This window comes from Dromiciops gliroides, chromosome 4, assembly GCF_019393635.1.
Source record: "Dromiciops gliroides isolate mDroGli1 chromosome 4, mDroGli1.pri, whole genome shotgun sequence".
Taxonomy (NCBI): Eukaryota; Metazoa; Chordata; class Mammalia; order Microbiotheria; family Microbiotheriidae; genus Dromiciops; species Dromiciops gliroides.
This window is the reverse complement of record NC_057864.1, coordinates 274,123,509-274,141,223: the sequence shown is the minus strand read 5'-3', so window position 1 is coordinate 274,141,223 and position 17,715 is coordinate 274,123,509.

Genomic DNA, 17,715 nt, shown 5'->3' with positions numbered 1-17,715 from the left:
CCTTTAGGATAATAACTTACATCCCTACTGCATTTTAGGATATAAAGTACTTTACATAAATTAGCTCATCTTATCCTTGCAAATTTGTCCATGACTTCACCACTTGGCTCACAGTCTTCTCTTTCCCTTCCCCCATTATTATCCTTCAATATTCCTATGGGTTATACCTTTGATAAAAGATAGAGAGTTTTAGATAGAGAGTAGATAGAGAGGAGACTTCGTAGTCAGGAAGATCTGGGTTCAATTTCTGCCTCAGATGCATACTGGTTCTTTCACCCTGGGCAAATTTCTAAGTAACCCAGCAAGTATTCTGCCTGTGTAAAGAGAGTTTCTTCATGTTGAATTTCCTATACCAGTGCAATCTTGGATCTATTCCAGAAAATAAAAATGTCCTCTTACATCCTGAGTCCACAAAACCCTAACCTTCTTTACCTTATTTCACTCACATGCTAGCATATATTAACCTTATTAACTTTTAGACCTACACCATCTCCATGCTCCAGAACTGTGAAATTACACTCTAACCATAACCTCCCATCATTCTATTTCTCCTACTTTCAAAAACAGAAAACATCCTCTTTGCCTTTATTTCAACCCATTCTCACCCTGACATCATTTAACTCCATAAACATCTACGCCCCCGAGGGTACACTGCATTAATGTTTCATAGCTACTTGCCTAGAATTCTTTGACATCTAACTCCCTGTCACTCCTGACCTAAAAAATAAATCCTAATTTGAAGGGCATTGCTATCATCTAATTATTTATACAGTAATACTGTGTATCATGGTAGAATCTAATTTAACTCACTAAAAATTCCTGGTACATTCCTTAGGTGATCCTGTAGGATGTTCTGAGAATTTTTCAACTCTTGTCTTCTAGATACCTTATCTTAGTCTTACAGAGACTTTTTCCAAACCATTCCTTTAGTCCTTCCCCACCAAACTTCATGTCAATCCACACAAGTCCAACTTTCCTGTGAAGATTAAGGCCATCTGACATGAAAACCTTCAACTTCCCTGATCCATTCACTCACTCAACTGTCATTAGCTACTATGTGCTAAGCACCATACCATGTATGGGGGATACCAAGAATGAAGAAAACAGTCTATATCCTCAAAGAACTTATCTTTGATCAGGAGATGACAGCATGTACATTTATAATTACATAGACAAAATGGAATAAATACTGGGGAAATGAATAAAAATTAAGTGCTTACAATGTATAAAATACTATAAGTGTTGCAGATAAAAACTCAAAAGTAAGACAGTCTCTCACCTCAAAGAGCTTACATTCAAATGGAGGAGAAAATACATTTAAAAAGTTTCAGCAAAAAATGCAAATGTAAATGTTACATGATCCTTAGGGTGTAATAGCAATGCAGTTAATATATCTTCTTTTGTATTTTTCCTATTCACAAAACCATATTACATAAACCATTTGACGATTTCAAGGACTTTGGTGCTAAGAATTTGTTTTCTGGGTCTTCAGTTGCTATTACCATAGGGGATGTGAGAGCTACACCATCTGCAGAAGCAGCTTTCAGGTCTCATCTCTGTGAGAGTTGCTCTCCTGAAGAATGGCTATCAAGGCAGGCTGGATGCAGAGTCTTAGGTCTGTGTGATGTTCCTATTCCTGGAGCTTTTAAGCTTATTTTCATGTAGGAAGCAGTTGGTGGTTGTGGTACTTAGGATCACAGGTCACAAGTGTTGTTCCCTGGTCAGTGTCACTTGGGACTACTGTAAGCAGGACACAAGATCTTGGGATGGGGGTGGAGGGTGGGGTGGTACAATGTGTTAAGACTAAAATTCTAGCTATACTGTCTAAAATATCTAGTGAGTGGTCACCAAAAAATAATAAGCTTTAGCAAGAGTTAGACTTTTAAGCATTTATTAAGGAGAATAAGAATTTGGTAAAGAGAGAGAGAGAGAGAGGCCTACATTCATCTATTAAAGGGAGAGCGCATTTCTAGCTCCCTTCTCTTTTTTTTTTTTTTTTTGGTGGGGTAATGGGGGTTAAGTGACTTGCCCAGGGTCATACAGCTAGTAAGTGTCAAGTGTCTGAGGCCGGATTTGAACTCAGGTACTCCTGAATCCAGGGCCGGTGCTTTATCCACTGCACAACCTAGCCGCCCCCTCTAGCTCCCTTCTCCACCACAGTCCTCAGGAAAAAGAGAGTCAGAGCGCCAGGCTCCCCCTTCTTCCTCCCACAAGCAAACATCACTTCCTGATGCCAAAGAAAAGACACATGATCTTGCCTTCAGAGACCTTCACATCGTGGTGGAGCTTTTCTACAGTAAGTCTCCAGCAGAGTTTGTTGTACATTTGGTCAAGGTAGTTTTAACTTGGTCTGGTATGTACCACCTCATGTCTCTCCCCAAGGGCATGATACTACTTCAGTTTGACTAATTTGCCTGTCCCATTGGTGGTAGCTCATTAACAGCTTACATTGGTAATTATGAGGATGGTACAACCTTCCCCACAGAGGTAACTACCCTGCATGATAGATGTGGTTATTAGATTGGAATCAGTACTGGTGATCTTTGGGGTGAAGTTTTTCCCTGGGCTCTGATCTACCTGCCTATATAGGTGGCAGGTGAATAAAGAAAGATTTTGTGTAGGTTTTATTTGAGGTGCCATCCTGGTTTTGCTTTTGTACCTTATATTGATTTGCTCCAGCTAAAGTGGACTGAGCTCCCATGCTTTCATTGGTTTTCTGTATGTATAGCATGTCTTGTATATTAATTTCACATGTTTATTTTCTAAAAATTATATAGACACTATATCATATCAAATGTTATCTCTCCAGTTATGAATGAACTTTTTCTTCAGGCATTATCTAACACTTGGGTTTTAAACTTACAAATGCATTTATCTTGTCATTATTAGTATCATTGTTATTTTGTTTGTGTCATTACTTTACTATGCTTGGCCGTGGCAATATCTGATAATGACAAAAAAATATCCCTTGTACTTCAATATCATACTACACACAATAGATATTTATAGAATGTTTTCTCTATTGTATTGTTGTATTTTGCAAAAACAAGACTGAATAAATTGAATGAGCATATGGAATTTTTTGGAGATACTGCCCACATTTTTCTATCAATAATCAAAGAAATATTGAAAGATTTGGGGTTATATTAATGAACTCTACATCTAGATTATTCCACTAGAAACTGTTAAGGAGAATACAACACCACAAATTTATGAGGATTAGTATTCCTCCCTCCCTCCTTGCCTGTCTCACTTCTTTCCTTCTTCCCCCTTCCCTCCCTCCTTCCCTCCCTATTTCTCATTCTTTGTTTCTTTCTTCTTTCTTTTGTTTTTCACTTAATAGAATACCACTGCTACTCCTACCTATTAAATAATTCTATATGATTTTTGAGGGGGGTGGTCAGGGAGGGAGAGAAGAGCAGAGACACAAAGAGAAACAGAAAAAGAGAAAAATAGACAACTTCTAAATGATGAATTTGTAGGGAATACCCTAGAAGTGATAAATTTAACAACATCTCTCTCTCTCTCTCTCTCTCTCTCTGTATATATATATATATATATATATATATATATATATATATATATGGAAAATGTTTTTCACATTTTCAAAAGGCCTTAAGTTCAGTGCCATGCCTTTATTTGATTTAATAAAAACAAGGAAACAACTCTGTTTTCTCTTTATTTCTGAGACATTGTACTATTATGGTTCTCCCTTATTTTTCCCCCTCCAATTATTTGGAATTATCTTTCTCTAGCTCCTCTTCTTCATTCTTCCTTGCATAGTGGACATTGTGCAATAATGAATTCTGAATTCTCTACATCTTTGAGTATATATATATATATATATATATATATATATATATATATATATATATATCTCTGGGAGCATTCATATACTTTAATGGCTTTCAAAGTTACTGACATATTGATATCTCTAATATTTATATCTATAATTCTTAGGTCCCTCAATCTCCAATTATGTTTCTCCAATGACCTAATATATATTTCAACATATTTTTTCCTTCCATAAACTCAACTTCAACATGCCTAAAATATAAATTTATTATCTTTCCCTGCTGACTGCTTTATCTTTGTCCAATTGGCCAAGTGCTAAATAACACAAGAATTAGTTCCTGGTTGTTTGAGTTGCTCAGATTCCCAGGGAACCACAAAGTATCATGTAATATAATAAGGAGTCAGAGGAAGCATGCAATAGTGGATCAAGAGCTGGCCTCAGAATCAGGACAACCCGGATTCAAGTTCTGTCTCTGATACTTGCTAGTTATGTGACCTTGGGCAACTCAACTTTTCAATGTCCCAGGCAACTCTCTAAGATAATTAAATCACAGAGCAAATGTTGACTTTCACTGGTAGGAGTTCTTTTAGGAGCCTATGAGATTCCACTTGCAAACTTCCTGCCAATTCCTCCTTCCTCCTTTCCCCTACTTTCTGGACACTGATTTCCCATCCCCATTCTTATTGAGAAGAACCTAGAATCCCAGCTCCATTTGGACTTTTTGGTGAATTTCTCCTTCACATCTGGGATGGGCCAGTACCCTTCCTCAGAATACTTGGGCCTTGCTATCATCCATGAAGCTGTTATATCTTAGAGATACTTTCTCCCTTGATGAAAGTATTAATTCCTTGAGAGAAAAGGCTGTCTTCTTTTTCTATTTGCATCTTCAGCATTTAGCACAGAGTCTGACATATAGCAAGTACTTAATAACTTGTCTTTATTCACTTAGTGAGATTTGTACACATATGAAATCACCTGTCTGGACAAAAAAAATGAGTCAAGAATCTGCAATACCACCACAAACTGTGCCAGCATTGTGAGCCTGAGAGGACTGTTCACTCTTGCTCACATACCTGACACATTCTTATTCTTCCATATCTGAATAATCAGCAGTTTCTTATTATGGGGTCTAATTTATGCATGCCTTTGTGTAATTATTTCCATGACAAGATGTATTTTCCCATAGGTGCACTTACCAGTTACTAGTGCTGAGATGATACTTGGTAAATTGCTATGCTGTGTGACTCCTTGTTTCCTTTGTTGCTTTGCTGCTACTCATGGTGGATGTTCATTGACAAAATGGTAGGGGATAAGAAGATTCCCAGGAGAGGGAACATCTTGAGGAAATGTACAGAGGCAAGAGAATGCAGGACAATATTTTAAATCTAATATGCCTATTATTTTCTCTCTAAATTATTTATTCTTTTTTAAAACATTTAATTTAATTTAATTTTTGGTGAGGCAATTGGGGTTAAGTGACTTGCCCAGGGTCACACAACTAGTAAGTATCAAGTGTCAGAGGCTGGATTTGAACTTAGGTCCTCCTGAATCCAGGGCTGGTGCTCTATCCACTGAGACACTGCCCCTAAATCATCTATTCTTATAAACTTCCCTAATTCTGCAGATGGAGTCACCATCTTCTTAGCCATTGTAGAACCATTTTCTACTCTTCTTTCTACCCCACCCCTATATCCAATCAGTTTTCTAATCTTGTCACCTCCCCACAATATCTCTCCAATCCTCTCCATTCTGATTTTCATCAAAATAGTTCAATCTCTTATCAGATTCTCCTCTCATTGCCTCCCTCATGGACTATTGTGATAGATTCCTAACCTGTTTCCTTGCTTACAGCCTCTCCTTTCTTTCATTCAGAGGATGGCACAAAAGACTTATGAGCCAAGGATTCAAAAAGTAATAATAATATTAAAATTAATAAGATAAAGCTTAAAAATGTAAAAGAAATCCTTAGCTGAAATTCTTTAAAAAAATAAATGGTGTGGGCAGCTAGGTGGTGCACTGGATAAAGGACCAGCCCTAGATTCAGGAGGACCTGAGCTCAAATCCAGCCTCAGACACTTGACACTTACTAACTATGTGACCCTGCACAAGTCACTTAACCCTCACTTCCCTAAAAATAAATAAAGAAAAAATGAACAACAACAAAAAAAATTAGGTGTCACGGGGGAGCCAAGATGGCTGAAGAAAGGTAGCAGCTTATTTGAGCTCTCTCCACAACTCCTTGAAATACCTTTAAATAATGCCATAAAACAATTTCTAGAGCAGCAGAATCCATGAAAAGACAGGGTGAAATAATTTTTCAGCCAAAGACAACTTAGAAGTTTGGCAGAAAAGGTCTCATACTGGGGTGAGAGTGGAGCACAGAGCAGCCAGCACAGACCTGGACCCAGAAAACCAGGAGCAGGTCTTGGGAGCCAGTGAACCAGCAGCTACAGTGACAACTTCTTGGACTCTCAACCCACAGTTGGTAAGGCAGGGTTCAACATCTGTTCAGAAGAAGATTACAGGGGTCTCTTTGCTGACACTGAGGAAGGACTCAGGTGCTTTGCCCATACTCAGATCCAGGTCTCAGTCTTGGGGGCAGTGCCAGGGCAGGAAGGAAAATTAGTTCACCAGAGCCTTAGTGGAGCAAGGACCCTCCTCATAGTTCCAGGGCAGAAAAGAGGGCTTGTGGTCACTCATAGATCAGAGCACAGGCCAGGAGAGTAGCAAACACATCTCTCCTTAAATCATAACACATTGGAAGACCTGAAAACTTTTAAGTCCCTAAAAGTATATATGAAAACAGCTGCCAAAACCCTTGAATTTTGGGAGAGAGGTCCCTCCTTGCTAGAATCATAGCTGTACTTTAACAAAGCGTTGAAAGTCAAGAAATGAAAAAAAAAAGGCAAGAAATAGCATTGGAAAATGAGCACACAACAGAAAAAATTCTGACCTTAGGAAGTTAGAAGGATGACAAGGAAGGTCAAAACAGATATTCAGAAGAAGTTAATGAAGTCAAAGCCTCCAAGAAAAATATGAATTGGTCTCAGGACACTGAAGGGATCAAAAGGACTTTGCAAATAGAGTAAGAGAGGAAAAGGAAAAAGTAGGAAAAGAAATGAGAGTGATGCAAGAAAATCATGAAAAAAGTCAACACCTTGGTAAAAGAGACACAAAAAATACTGAACAAAATTACACCTTAAAAAAAACAGACTAGGTCAAATGGTAAAAGAGGTACAAAAACCAATGAGGAGAATTCCTTGAAAAGCAGGATCGTCTAAATGGAAAAAGAGGAACAAAATTCACTGAAGAAAAAATCCTCCTTAAAAAGCAGAATTGGCCAAATGGAAAATGCAGTACAAAGGCTAACTGAAGAAAAAAATTCCTTAAAAATTAGAATTGAGCAAATGGAAGTGAATGACTTTATGACAAATCAAGAAACAATAAAACAAAACCAAAAGAATGAAAAAATGAAGATAATGTGAAATACCTAATTGGAAAAATAACTGACCTTGAAAATAGATCCAGAAGAAATAATTTTTAAATTATTGGACTTCCTGAAAACCATGATCCAAAAAAGAGCTTAGGCATCATCTTTCGAGATATTATCATGGAAAACTGCTGATATTCTAGACCCAGAGTGTAAAATAGAAATTGAAAGACTCCATGTCTCACTTCCTGAAAGAAATCCCAACATGAAAACTCCCAGGAATATTATAGTCAAATTGCAGAGCTCCCAGGTCTAGGAGAAAATATTTCAAGAAGCCATAAAGAAATAATTCAAATATTGTAGAGCCACAGTCAGTATCACACAAGATTTAGCAGCTTCTACATTAAAGGACCAGAGGGCTTAAAATATCATATTCTGGAGGGCAAAGGAATTAGCATTACAACCAAAATCCAGTAAAACTGTGTAGAATCCTTCAGGAAAAAAAAAAAGGACATTCAATGAAAAAGAGGATTTTCAGGAATTTTTGGTGAAAAGACCAGAGCTGAATAGAAAATTTGATTTTATGCTTCTTTTGAGTCTTATATTTTAAAAAAGTAAATAGGAAAAGGAAACAATAAGGTATTTATAATCATTAAACTGTTTGCATTTTTACATGGGAAGATGATACTTGTAATTCATAAGAACTTTCTCATTAGGACAGTTGGAAGGAGTGTATATAGATAGAGGGCACAGATGTGAGTTGAATATGAAGGGATTATATCTAAAAATAAAATGGAGGGGTGAGAGAGGACTGCAGCGGGAGAAAGGGAAAAGGAGAGGTGGAATGCAGTAAATTATCTCACATAAAAGAAGTGATAAAAAACATATATTGGAGGGGAAGATGGGGGAGGGGAGGGAGAGTGAAGGAAACCTACTCTCATCAGAATTGGCTCAGAGTGGGATTAACATACACACTAAATTGTGAATAGAAATCTATCTTACCCTGCAGGAAACTAGGAGGGGAAGGGGATAAAAGGGGGTGGGTAGAGTGTTAGAAGAGTGGGCAGATTGGGGGACAGGGAAGTCAAAAGCAAAAGACTTTTGAAGAGGGACAGCTTGAAAGAAAAGAATAAATGATGGAAGGTAATATGATGGAGGGAAATGGAGTTAGCAATAATAACTGTGAAAACATTTTGAAGGAATTTCTCTGATAAAAGGCCTCATTTCTTAAACATATACAGAACTGAGTCAAATTTATAAAAATAGGAGCCATTCACCAATTGATAAAGGTTCAAAAGATTTGAACAGTTTTCAGATGAAGTAATCAAATTAATCTATAGTAATATAAAAATGCTCTTATTCACTATTGATTGGAAAGATGCAAATCAAAATAATCCTGAGGCACTACTTTATACCTATTAGATTGGCTAATTGAACTGAAGAGGAAAATAACAAATATTGGAGAGGATGTGAGAAAAATGAGACATTAACATACTGTTAGTGGAGTTGTAAACTGAATCAACCATTCTGTAAAGCAATTTGGAACTATGCCCAAAGTTCTATAAAACCATGCATACTTTGACCTAGTAATACCACTACTATGTAAGTATCCAAAAAGAGATAAGAAACAATAAGGAAAAAGACCTATAGGTCCAAAAATATTTATAGCAGTTTTTTTTTTGGTGTTAAAGAATAGAAAATTCAGGGGATGCCCATCAATTGGAGAATGACTGAACAAATTGTGGTATGAGATTATGATGGAATACTATTTTACTATAAGAAATGATGAGCAAAACACTCAGAAAAATCTGGAGACTTAAATCAGCTGATGCCAAATGAAATGTACTGTGTACAAAGTGATGGCAATATTGTGTGATGATCAACTGTGAATGACTTAGCAATTCTCAGCAATACAATGATCCAAGACAACTCTGAATGGCTTATGATAAAAGTTCTATCCATCCCCAGAGAAAGAACTTATGGTGTCTGAATACAGATTGAAGCATGCATTTTTTTTTTACTTTATGTTTTTTGAGGGTTTTTTGTATATTTTCTTTCACAATGTGGCTAATATGCAAAAAAAAATAGATAGCTTGCAGAATTTGGACCTCTTTCTGTATGGTTTCCCAACCCCTGTTCTATTCTATCCCTTCACAGACATAACTTCCAAATTAATCTTAAAAACCTTCACTGGTCTTCCTATTACTGATAGAAGAAATAGAAACTTAGTAGGCCAGCATTTCCTTCCTTCCACAATTTGGCTCCCTAATATGTTCCTTCACTGCTATTAGGTGGATCGTTAACTGTTCTTTCAATTTATTGTGCATTCTCTCTCTTATATGCATTTGTACAGACTACAACCTATCCCCTGAGCACACTTGCTCTAAAGCTCTGCTGTTGGAAATCATGAGTTTCTTTTAAGGCTTAACTAATGAGATAGCTCCTAAATAAAGCCTTCCTTGATCACTCTGGAAGAAAGAATTCTCACATTTTCCCATAGGCAGCTGTCTAAATTTCTCCTATGCCTCTATTACATTCTCTTTCATCTCATCTGGGTTTTTGAACTTGTGCCATCTCTAATTAAATTCAAGTTCCTTGAGGGTAGGCACTATGTCATTTTTCATCCTCACATTTAAGATATATCTCAGTGTTTTTCACATAGCACGAGTACACTAAATTATGGAATTGAATTGGAATTTAGGTGGTCATTCATGACCTTTGAGAAAGCAGTTTCACTAGAGTGTCATGACAGAGGCCAGATGGCAAATGATTGGTTTGATGAATTAGCAGGTATGTTAAAGATTTGCCAGCCCAGAATGTAGCTTGCCCACTCTTCAGGGTTTCACCTTAGCATCTGCCCTCTGGATGAGCAAGACAACTAGTACTCTACTTAGGAATGTCCTTCCACTTTTATTTCAGAAAACTGTCAGAAATTAATATATAGGAAAAACACAACCTGTGGGTTGTATGTGCTCCAAAGATTTTGAATACAAAATGCTTTCCCCCTAATATCTAATGATCTAAATGCATCTACCTGTTTTTTTTTTTTAACAATCCATGAACTGTGGATGGGCTTTTTACATTATTAAATAAGGTCTTATTTTATTTCATATGTGAAAACCGTTCTTAATTCTCTAGCAATACATAAAGAGGCTGGATTTGGTCCTGAGATTGTAGTTTGTCAACCTTAAATTTAAATGATAATGAGGTTCTTAGGCCAAGCTTTAAAACCTTATTTAATACCTAGTGTATCTGAGCTATAGTGATGGGCAATGACCAAACTATTATGTTGAACCATGTTTCTGTGAGTAAATAATTCAACATTCTGGCTTCTTATTACTCTTAAGATCAAATGTAAACTCCTCCGATTGTCATTTAAAACTTTTTTTTCTTTCCTGACCACTTCCTACCTTTCCATTCTTCTTCATATTACTTAATCAAAGCACTTATTAAAGACTTACTGTATTCCAGACACTGCACTACCCTTCATGTAGTCTAGGCATGGCCTGGATGTGCTAGCCTTTTGTTCTTTACACATGATGCTCTATCTCCCCTCTCTATACTTTAGTCCTTCTCCCTTTCCCCTAGAATCCTATTATTCCTCATCTCTAAGTCTTGGAATTCTTGTTTTCCTTCAATTTTTTGCTCAGGTGACAACTTGTACAGGAGGTATTTATTGGTTATTCCAATGCCCACTCCAACAGAGAGTACTATCTCATCCAAGATTATTTCATTCCTATTTTTCATATGTCTTATATATGCGTACACATACATAGGAATATATATATATTTCCATAAATACATACATATATGTGTGTATACATGTAGCATATACACACATATGTCTATAGTAATTGTCTTTCCTGTTCTTCTTCTAGAATGAGTTCTCTAGGAAGGTAGAGACTGTTTTACCTTTGTCTTGTTATCTCCAGGTCTTTCCATAGTTTGCGCTATATAGTAAGTACTTAATAGAAGTTTGTTGATCAATTGATTTATTGAGATACCAAGGGGCACTTCTCTCCTTGACACACCTTGATATATTTCCTTTTCCCTCCCCATGGTACACTGAGAATAGAAACTCCTTTAGCTCCAAGTTACTGTTGATATCTCCTAAGACTTAAATTAGGGGTATCAGCAAGGCTTTTGATGGGGGGGGCAGTATTCTTTAGCAATGGGAATGGTTATAGGCAGACTGAGGAATAAGGATAGGAAGCTATGGAAGTATGAGGTTTTCTTTTGACCTGAACTCCCATGAGATTAAAAATTGCAATTCATATTTATTTAGTTTTTTCAACTTTCTACAAGTTATCTCTGTGGAGTCTTACAATAGTCCTATGAAGTGGTTGCTATTTTTTATCATCTTTATTTTACAGATGAAGAAATTGAGAGGTTATGTGATTTGCTTAGGGTCATACTATGAATAAGTGATATGGGATTTGAACCCGGGTCTTCCTGACTGCAAAGACCAATACTAGGTTTACCACAAGTTGTTGAACCTTCTTTTTCTTCTTCCACGGAGTTGAAGGGACTCATTCAACTGTTTGCCTTTTCATATCAACCACCTATTGTTTCTGACCAGAATTTCTCTCCTTCTCTGATTGACTGAAGAACAGGACACAGGGTCAGGTTGACAGGCCCTTTCAGATCCTAAGGGGAAGCATGATTGCTAAGGTTCTCTGCCTTTCTCTGCTCCACTGAAAGACAGACCCACACAGTTCTTTCCTACTGAGTCTGGTCATGGTGCAGTTCATCTCCATCGTTCTGCTTTGTGGCTTGTCTGTGTTCACAGCTGTTCCCCTGTCTCTGAGTCTGATCTGTTCAGCAATGTTGCTTTCTCTTTCCTGACTACTTCCCTGTTTGGTTCCTTGACTCCTGACTTATGTGCTGACTGTACTTTGTAATCTAGTCTGTGGATTTTGATCCCAATGATCTCTTCTTTGCTGATATTCCTCAAATCACATTTACCATTCATTAAACCATAGCTAAAGCAATGGACTTATATTAATATAACAAAATGAACCAGTCCCATGAGCATCAGGAATAGTTTACTCCCCAAAATGGGATATCATATAATGAATCAAGAACCACTTAACTGGTGTCAGAAGCAGCTTGGCACAGGAGATACAGATATAAAGATTGTAACCATCCCTACTGTCAAGGAGCTTACATGATATCAGAGAAGACAATGAATACATATAAGTGTATATAAAATAAGGGAGAAGGGAGAAGGATTGAAACCATAAATGTATTGATATAGGAATCTCCTAGTAAAGGGAAATTCCTTTTCCTAATACATGTGTCACTTATTCTGCAACTTAGAGTTATAGAGAGTTGCTTAGAGCAATGGTGTCAAACTCAAACAGAAATGGAGGCCACTAAACTGTGTATGAGTATCCCTTTGGATCTATATTGACTTAGAAAATCCTGTGTTCTATTGGATTTTAATTTATTTTGTTTAATATTTCCCAATTAAATTTTCATCTTTTTTCAGTCCCCATGCAGACAGCAATATTGTGGGACATGAAGAGACACAGCAGATGTATTAGACATTTCTGGTCTAGAGCACCTTTAGTCCTCTCCACTGCTGCACTGTACTACAGACTCATCTCCATGGAACTCTGTATATTATGCTATAGAAAACTCTTCGCCCTGAAGTGCACTCTCCCCTTGGATTACTTCTTACATTGAAAGTACTCTTTATCTTTTATGCCTCACCTTCTTACTGGTTAGACCTTTTAGAATTTCCTTTTTAAGGAGGAGACCCAAGGCAAAAGGTGTTTTCTTCCCTCTTTAGACTGTACTTCTGACTTACCTTTAAAGAATTTTCTCTACCATGACCCTGTACAAAATTTCTTCTTCCCTCAAGCCCCTGCTTTTCAGCTCCATTTTTTATACTGTCTTCCCTCTATTAAGAATATAAACTGCTTAAGGGCAGGGAATTTCTATTTCTATTTTTCTATTTCTATTTCTATTGTTATTCCCTGTGCCTAGCACAATGCCTGACATTTAGTAAAAGATAAATTAATGTTTGTTGACTGACTGAGAGATTAAGTGATATGTCCAGGATCACATAGGTAGTCTATATCAGAAGCAATATTTGAACCTAGGTCTTTTTTGGCTCAAATATCATCTTTCTACCCATTGTCATCCTGCCTCTCATAAAGCATAAATTCTTAATAAATGATACTGTGGAAAGAATGCTTGCTTTGGAATCAGAGAATCTGAGTTCAAATGCTAAGTTTGTTACTTTAGTAGGTGAGATTAGTTCCTTACTGAATTGCCTAGCTATGATCAGTATAGTAAACACAGAGAAATTAAAGCAGAAAAGGCTTGATAGACTAAGAAAAAAGGAGGCATTTTAGTTTTTTAGGTCATGTCAGATAATAGACTCAGGGGGAATGTAAACAACAGTAGGAGTAGAGTCATTTCACTTCTCTTGAGCCTTGATTTCCTCATCTGTAAAAATGAGCATGTTGAACTAGTTGACATCTGAAGTGCAGTGCAACTCTAAATCTTTGATCCTATGAAATATAAGGCTTCATGTAGAAGATAGCTCTTGAGCTACATGTTGAAGGAAGAGAAAAATTCTATGGGGCTATAGGTTTTTGTAATTTAAAAAAATTTAAAGGTTTGTTTTTCCAATTACATGTAAAAATATTTTTAACATTCACTTTTAAAAAATGAGTTTTAAATGATCTCTTTCACTCCATTTCCTGCACCCCTCGTTGAAAAGGCAAGCGATTTGATATAGAGTATACATCTGGTTTCATGCAAAACATTTTCATATTAGATGTGTCATAAAAGAAAACAGACTAAAAAGCCCCAAGAAAAATAAAGATTAAAAAAAGTATGCTTCAAAATGTATTCAGATTCCATCAGTTCTTTGTCTGGAGGTGGACAGCATTTTTCATCATGAGTTCTTCAGAATTGTCTTGCATCATTGTATTGCTAAGAATAGCTAAGTTATTCACAGTCAATCATCATACAATATTGTTACTGTGTACAATGTTTCCTTACGTCTGTTCACTTGTTCAGCTATTCCCAATTTAAAGAGGATCCCCTCAATTTCCAATTCTTTGCCACTACAAAAAGAGCTATTATAATTTTTGGGTACAGATATGTCCCTTTCCTTTTGTTTTTTTCTTAATCTCTTTGGGATATAGACCTTGTAGTATTATTGCTGGGTCAAAAGAAATGCACAGTTTTCTAGCCCTTTGGTTATAATTTCAAATTTTTCTCCAGAATGGTTGGATCAGTTTATAACTCTATTAGTAGTGCATTAATGTCCAAGTTTTCCCACAGCCCCTTCAACATTTGTAATTTTCCTTTTATGTCATATTAGCCAATCTAATAGGTTTGTGCTGGTACCTCAGAGTTGTTTTAATGTGTATTTCTTAGATCTATAGTAACTTAGAGATTTTTTATATGGATATTGATAACTTTGATTTCTTCATATGAAACCTACCTCTTCATATCCTTGACCATTTATCAATTGGGAACTGACTCTATGAGGCAATAATGAAGAAGGCATGCTTTACAGGCGTAGGAGATAGTCAATGCAAATGCAGAGGGGCTGGAGTATTATGAATGAAGATCAGAGAGAAGGTAAGTTGGGCTGAATTGTAGGAAGAAGTGTTGGAAGAAGAGTATAGAAATAAGAGCTTCTGCCTTTTCATCTACACAATGAAGGGTTTATAACAAATTAAGTCTGAGGCCCCATCAAGCTCTATTGTTCTCTGATTCTTGAAATAAACCTTTCACTGTATGAAACTAATTAGCAAACAGCAAATGAGACCAACTTTGTACTTAAAATTTAATCCTCTACTATTCTTTCTTTGCTAGTAAGCACAAGCATTACTAATATAGATTTAGAAAATATTTTATATAATGGAATGTTAGCTTTGTGTTACAGATTTAGTAATGTTTTGCTACTTTCTATTCATTTTATTAAATAAATTCCCTCTGAAACATATTGGTTAGCACAGAGGTGATTCTATTTGTATATTTGTGCCTTCCTTTCCTGATTCTTTGAGAAGTCTTTTTAATAGTTCCTTTTAAAAATGGTATTATTGATTTTCTTCTTCATATATTGGGTACCTGCAGAATTTTAATATATGTTATATGGGGAAATATAAAGTTAAAAGTCCCCTCATCCCTAGGATCTTATAGTGGTCTCCATCATAGTACAAATTCTTTAATAAATGGATGTAGTTCCTTTTGAATATTGATGTATGGTTATAATGTTGAAAACTGACTTATCTAAGGATGATTGATATCAGTGGGGAAGCACCTAAGAGATGCTTACAGTTCATGTGAAGCATAGATAATAGCTAAATGGAACTTTAAAAGTAATTTTATACAAAATGCTCATAATACCAATAAGGAAACCAAGATCTAGAAGAAATGAAATAATTTGAAGTTCACGTGAGTATTTGGAAGATTTGGGATTCAAACCCAGGTTCTGTGAATCCAATCATCTTTCTTTTTTACCGTGTTGTTCTCCTTTTCCCTTGAGAGGATCATGGTACAGTGGGGAATATATTGGAGATAGAGTCAGAGATCTAGGTTCAAATCTTAACCATGCTGATTACTTAAACTTTGTGACCTGAGGCAACTCATTTAACCTCCCAAGACCTTGGTTTTCTTGTCTGAAAAGTAAAATGAGAATGTTGGACTAGTTGTCCTTGAAGGTTTCTTCTAACTCTTATTCAATAATCCTACTTGGGTTCATGATAAAACCACACAAACTTATATTTTAAAGGTGTAGATGATTCTCAAGGTATTGTGAAAATGTTGCTACAACTATATAGTAATGAGTTCTATTACAATGAACTCTGATGCAAGAGACCTGATTGTAACACTACTTTCACTTAATGTTCACTTTACTACTTCCCAATAATAACAAATACATCTAGACTTTGGGTCGGTTGCTTTGCAATTTACACCCTCATATGTCTCCATTAAATGCTTTCTCTTCAAAAGTTGAAACTAATGGCAACTCAGAATTGTGTCAATCAGTTATCCCAGATCTGCCTCTGATTCATCAACACTGATTCTAAAAGACTGGTGTTGTGGCTTAGAGCACTAATACTAAATCCTAGGGCAACAAGATCTCTCCTAGCAACTTTCTCAGCAGGGCTTTCCTGCTAAGTCTCTGGTTAGAATCCGTAACTCACACTGTATGACAGAATGATCTCCAAAAGTCACTGCTGAGATTCTCTTGTTTATCACCTTCTCAAGATTCTACTCTCAACTCAATTGAAGATGACTCTAATTCTATTCATTTTATCCCATCTCATTCTAATTCAATCTCACTCATTCAATAACTGCTTCATATTACATATAAATATACCCTGGAATTAGACCTCCCATTGTACCTTAGTAGCCTTCTTCAGCCTGCTTGTTGGCTACTCTTGGGTTTTCCAGGACTGGGAATCAGATCCTGAGTTAAAGCCAGATAAAGCGATTTTGTATCTCCAGATTAAGAGTTAAAAGAAGACACTTGCCACAGAAAGAGTCTTACAGATGAAAATTGAAGAAAAGAGGATAAGAAGAAAGAATGAAAATGGCATAGAGTAGGGTCTGCATCTCCTTTTTCACCTCTCTTTTCTAACAAAGTTACCCAGGTTGACTAGAGGGACTATTTGTGACTATTGAGTGGTAGAATTGATGAAGCACTTCTAAATGTCAGTAACTACAGTTGAAATGATCCTAGTACTAAATTATAAATTGTCCATTCCTCTGAATTCCTTCTGTCTTATAACTAATTTAACTGTGCACTAATATATGGTATGTAGAAGAAAGACTGGGAGAACAGAGGTCTTAATCAAGAAGCCACGATCCCAGGTGCATAGAATCAAAAGAAGATAAACTGTTTAGATTTTAGAAAGTAGATCTAGTTATATAGTTTCACAGCTAATTGGGTGGGGATGGAATAGAATGGAAATCTGCTAGGGATGAGATGAGCATTTAAATGTAGAGTTCCCTATATGCCTTATTTCAGCATATGCAACAGAATTCCAAGTTCAGTTGAAGGAGGCTAGAAAGTATGGTGAAAAAGTCATTGGTTGAAGAATCAGAGATCCTGGGTTAAAATTTTTTCCTTGGATGCTTAGTACCTCTGTGAACATGGGTTTCAACTGACTCATTTGTTAAATGAAGGGGTGGAGTGGCTATCTTTTATGGTTCCTTCTAATCCTAGATCTCTGCTACTTTGACTACATAGCCCATCAGAACCCTGTTAGGTATTGTTATCATCCATTAAGTAGGTGAAGGAAGTATAAAAACAAGTGAGGAAAACAAGGATATACAATTATTCTTGGTTAACTCTGGTAAAAAGGTGATGATTAAAAAACATATTTTGGCATTCACTTTTTCTCTATAGGCTCTAGTTATCCTTGTAGCTATCTATGCTACACTATGGTATCATGGATATACCTCTTATGAAAAAATACCCCTTAATTACCAACCTTTCCTCCTGCTCCTTCTT